The following is a 5776-nucleotide window of genomic DNA, read 5'->3' on the forward strand; positions in this document are numbered from 1 at the left end:
AGTGTATATCCTTCTAGTTTATGTTTGGGTTTCATTTCCATGTTATATGGTTTTTTTTATGTTTGTTCATATTTGTTTGATTAAAGTTTTTGTATTCAATGTTGTTCTATGACAGCCAATTGTACTGGCTTATGTGCCTTGTCTCTCACTGACACTCACGGACACAGTTAGCTGTGCACCACGTGCCCTGCATTATATTCCCAAAGGACGGGCTCTTTATCTGTTTTAGTGCTGCTAACTCTTTTAGTTTTTAGCCTCTTTTTGCTCATTGTTTTAATTTGTTTTAATTTGTTAAATAAAAACCTTGGCCTTTTACTCAATGTAAGAGACTTATCCTTATCATTCTGGGGCTGGAATCTTTCACCCTATTATCTTTGGATTACGGTTTGGAGATCGCAGGAGAAGCACTAACATACCAATGGAAGTGTGCGCTCACACTTGGCCGTGTGAGTATTAGTATTCTGTTAAAGTATTTTTTCTCACATTTAGTTTACTAGAAAGTTTACATCCGAGGGGCTTCTGTGTCTGCAGAAGATAAAGAAACCTCCCTAAAGACTGCACTCACACGTGCCCGTGTGAGTGATTGCAGTCTTTTCTGCCTCTATATATTCATTTAGAGTTTTGATATTATCACTTATTACCTTCTTTCATTCATATGTTCACTCATTTATCCCGAGGGTGATACCGCATCAAAGAACGAGGAGTAGGAGTACACAGACGGAGAGAGAAGAAAAGCAACATAAGAGAAAGTGGAGAAGACCAAAAGAAACCTTGATGCGACAGCATTTGCACAAGGCCGTGTAAGTGTTTAGAGTATTACACACTTCAATATCCCCACTGTTATTGTTTCAGGGACTAACACACCTGAAACAAATCTGTTATTCCCATTTCACCCCTCAACCTGTGCTCCCCCATTTTTTCTTTTGTTTCCCTATACCACCAAGGATCCTGGATAGATCCTTTTTGGGGTTTTTGAGTCACAGGAAGAGACTGAGAAGCGGAGGGAAACCTTATGAACTCCTAAGGTTGTAATTACACAATTATATTTTCCTACCCTTATCGCATATAGAGGTAGCGCCTGGGTTTTCTCTTTCTACTCTCACTGACACGACTTAGGCTGCGGTCCCAGTCACTGCCACAGCTCACGGCTCGGCGTGCGCTGTGCTATCAAGCCCCGCCCCCCCAGTCCGGCCGGTCCCAGTCCCTACCTAGTCGCGCACCATTCCCCAGCGGTCTGCGACAAGGTAGGGAGGCAGGGGAATTTGAAATTGACATCTGCGACGGAGGCGTGGCCACGCCCCCACCGGCGGTTCAGCCAATAAGGGTGAACCAGCTGCGGGACGTCATGGCCACGCCCGCGCAAACCCACAGCCACGCCCCCTCCCGTCGCAAACCTTCCCTCTCTCCCCAGACTGCAGATCGCGTTGTAGCGCTGTGCACGCCTCCCCGCCGGGCGGCGCGTGCCACAGTGAAGACTGGGGACTCAGCCTTAGGCTGGGTACGCGCAGTGATGACACAACTCAGTTCCGGGTCGCGCAGTGATGACGTCATTATGGGTCGTTTTGGGCGCGAAAATTTTATGTTAAATTCTATGCTGTTACATGTCTCCATACACCTTGAGAAAGTCCTGCGGGATGAAACGCGTTGGTGCGTTGTCCTACCCATTGGAAAGCTGATTAAATAAAGTAACTGTTTTTTATTTCATTTGGAGTTGCCCATATTCATTTCTTGCACCTTGGATGCAGATGGCTGTGCTCCTTCCTTCTTCTACACATTCTGAACTACACTCCTGAGGACGGCACGCTGAGGAATTCTACCCATCTGGAACACACAGTCAGGTAAAGGGCAGCAGCCCTTCTGTTATTACCTTTCTAGTGCTGGATTGTTTATTTCCTACACCCCATGCGTTATTCATGTCTCACCAATGTCTTATGTGGTAGCTGTGTGGGCACCACTAGGTCCCCACCTCGCCCTGGGGTGATCATTTTTGTTATAACACAGTTATTCTGGATTCATTCTGAATGGACTTATGCTCGCTGTGAGCTTACCCTGTGATGTACCAATTTACCACATAATCTATGTAATTAAGGTGTTAAAAGCATTAGTCTCTTGTGACAGTGACAGACTGAGTGGGTGGGTGACTGGGTAGGTGGGTTGCTGCGTGGGTGACTGGCCCCAATACATTTTAAAAAGACCCCAATACATTTTAAAAGGACCCCTACCTACCCAATACATATTCAAAATACACCCATCAGCCCAATACATATAAAATTCAGACTTACCTTGGAGATGGTGTCAGGAGGATGGGCAGTGGATGCGGAGGGGGGGGCAGTGGATGAGGAGGGCGGGCAGTGGATGCGGAGGGCGGGCAGTGGATGCGGGGTGCGGGCAGTGGATGCGGGGGGCGGGCAGTGGATGCGGAGGAGGGGGGGCAGTGGACGCGGAGGGGGGGCAGTGGACGCGGAGAGGGGGGGCAGTGGACGCGGAGAGGGGAAGGGCAGTGGATGCGGGGGGGCAGTGGACGCGGAGAGGGGGGCAGCAGTGGATGCAGAGGGGGCGGCAGTGGACGCGGAGGGGGGGGCAGTGGCACACAGACCGTAGGACCACCGCAACCGTCTCCCCAAACATCCCTCTGCTCAAACAGCTGCCAGTGGTAATTGGGAATGGGGGGGGGTGGGGGGGGTGAGGAGCAGCAGCCGCATGGCCATGGCCAACGTGCCTGACCCATACACACACATACACGTGGAGGAGGCCGATCACATATATATATATATATATATATATATATATGTATATATGTATATATATGTATATATATATATATACATATACATATACATATACACACACATACACACAGAGGATGCCGGTGGGGGGCGATAGATTGGAACCGCTGTAGCTGGTAGGAGAGTGAGGAGGAGGGCAGGACTGAGAGGAGAGCGGATGGGGGAGAGGGAGGCAAGCAAAAAAAGGCCTGCCTGCTACTCTCTCCCTCTCCAACACCTCACTCATCTCCTCAGGGCACCCAGCATGTTTCTGTTAGGTGGCCCCTCAGCTGCACGTGGCTGGGGTCTTCTCCCCAGCCATGAGAAGCAGCAGCAGCAGCACTTTGCTGCATCCCTCTCCTCCTCACACACCTCATCCTCCTTCTCATACAAATCCTTCTCCAACTTATCCCATAACACATCCCACTTCTCCCCCTCCCCACAGACCTTCTTCTTCCCCTCCCCACAGACCTTCTTCTCCCCTCCCCACAGACCTTCTTCTCCCCCTCCCCACAGACCTTCTTCTCCCCCTGCCCACAGGCCTTCTTCTCCCCCTCTCAACAGGCCTTCTTCTCCCCCTCCCCACAGGCCTTCTTCTCCCCCTCCCACAGGCCTTCTTCTCCCCCTCCCCACAGGCCTTCTTCTCCCCCTCCCCACAGGCCTTCTTCTCCCCCTCCCCACATCCCTTCTTCTCCCCCTCCCCACAGGCCTTCTTCTCCCCCTCCCCACAGGCCTTCTTCTCCCCCTCCCCACAGGCCTTCTTCTCCCCCTCCCCACAGGCCTTCTTCTCCCCCTCCCACAGGCCTTATTCTCCCCCTCCCCACAGGCCTTATTCTCCCCCTCCCACAGGCCTTCTTCTCCCCCTCCCCACAGGCCTCCTTCTCCCCCTCCCCACAGACCTCCTTCTCCCCCTCCCCACAGACCTCCTTCTCCCCCTCCCCACAGGCCTTCTTCTCCCCCTCCCCACAGGCCTTCTTCTCCCCCTCCCCACAGGCCTTCTTCTCCCCCTCCCACAGGCCTTCTTCTCCCCCTCCCCACACCCCTTCTTCTCCCCCTCCCCACAGCCCTCCTTCTCCCCCTCCCCACACCCCTTCTTCTCCCCCTCCCCACAGCCCTCCTTCTCCCCATCCCCACAGACCTCCTTCTCCCCCTCCCCACAGACCTCCTTTTCCCCCCTCCCCACAGCCCTCCTTCTCCCCATCCCCACAGACCTCCTTCTCCCCCTCCCCACAGACCTCATTTTCCCCCTCCCCACAGACCTCCTTCTCCCCCTCCCACAGACCTCCTTCTCTCCCTCCCACAGACCTCCTTCTCCCCCTCCCCACAGATCTCCTTCTCCCCCTCCCCACAGACCTCCTTCTCCCCCTCCCCACAGACCTCCTTCTCCCCCTCCCCACAGACCTTCTTCTCCTCCCCCTCCCCACAGACCTTCTTCTCCTCCCCCTCCCCACAGACCTTCTTCTCCTCCCCCTCCCCACAGACCTTCTTCTCCTCCCCTCCCCACAGACCTTCTTCTCCTCCCCCTCCCCACAGACCTCTTCTCCTCCCCCTCCCCTCCCCACAGACCTTCTCCTCCCCCTCCCCACAGCCTTCTTCTCCTCCCCTCCCCACAGACCTTCTTCTCCTCCCCCTCCCCACAGACCTTCTTCTCCTCCCCCTCCCCACAGGCCTTCTTCTCCCCCTCCTCCCCACAGGCCTTCTTCTCCTCCCCCTCCCCACAGGCCTTCTTCTCCTCCCCCTCCCCACAGGCCTTCTTCTCCTCCCCCTCCACACAGGCCTTCTTCTCCTCCCCTCCCCACAGGCCTTCTTCTCCTCCCCCACCCCACAGGCCTTCTTCTCCTCCCCCTCCCCACAGACCTTCTTCTCCTCCCCTCCCACAGACCTTCTACTCCTCCCCCTCCCCACAGACCTCCTTCTCCTCCCCCTCCCCTCCCCACAGACCTTCTCCTCCCCACAGTCCTTCTTCTCCTCCCCCTCCCCACAGACCTTCTTCTCCTCCCCCTCCCCACAGGCCTTCTTCTCCTCCCCACAGGCCTTCTTCTCCTCCCCCTCCCCACAGACCTTCTCCTCCTCCTCCACCTCCCCACAGACCTTCTCCTCCCCCTCCCCACAGACCTTATTCTCCTCCCCCTCCCCACAGGCCTTCTTCTCCTCCCCCTCCCCACAGACCTTCTTCTCCTCCCCCTCCCCACAGACCTTCTTCTTCTCCCCCTCCCACAGACCTTCTTCTCCTCCCCTCCCCACAGGCCTTCTTCTCCCCCTCCCCACAGGCCTTCTTCTCCCCCTCCCCACAGGCCTTCTTCTCCTCCCCTCCCCACAGACCTTCTTCTCCTCACCCTCCCACAGACCTTCTCCTCCCCTCCCACAGACCTCCTTCTCCTCCCCCTCCCCCCAGACCTTCTCCTCCCCTTCCCACAGGCCTTCTTCTCCTCCCCCTCCCCACAGACCTTCTTCTCCTCCCCCTCCCCACAGACCTTCTTCTCCTCCCCCTCCCACAGGCCTTCTTCTCCTCCCCCTCCCCACAGGCCTTCTTCTCCTCCCCTCCCCACAGGCCTTCTTCTCCTCCCCTCCCCACAGGCCTTCTCTCCTCCCCCTCCACACAGGCCTTCTTCTCCTCCCCTCCTCACAAGCCTTCTTCTCCTCCCCCTCCCCACAGGCCTTCGTCTCCCCCTCCTCCCCACAGGCCTTCTTCTCCTCCCCCTCCCCACAGGCCTTCTTCTCCTCCCCCTCCCCACAGGCCTTCTTCTCCTCCCCCTCCCCACAGGCCTTCTTCTCCTCCCCCTCCCCACAGGCCTTCTTCTCCTCCCCCTCCCCACAGGCCTTCTTCTCCTCCCCTCCCCACAGGCCTTCTTCTCCTCCCCCTCCCCACAGGCCTTCTTCTCCCCCCCTCCCCACAGGCCTTCTTCTCCTTCCCCTCCCCACAGACCTTCTTCTCCCCCTCCTCCCCACAGACCTTCTTCTCCCCCTCCCCACAGACCTTCTTCTCCTCCCCCTCCCCACAGACCTTCTTC

Source organism: Ascaphus truei (genome assembly GCF_040206685.1).
Source record: "Ascaphus truei isolate aAscTru1 chromosome 3 unlocalized genomic scaffold, aAscTru1.hap1 SUPER_3_unloc_7, whole genome shotgun sequence".
NCBI lineage: Eukaryota > Metazoa > Chordata > Amphibia > Anura > Ascaphidae > Ascaphus > Ascaphus truei.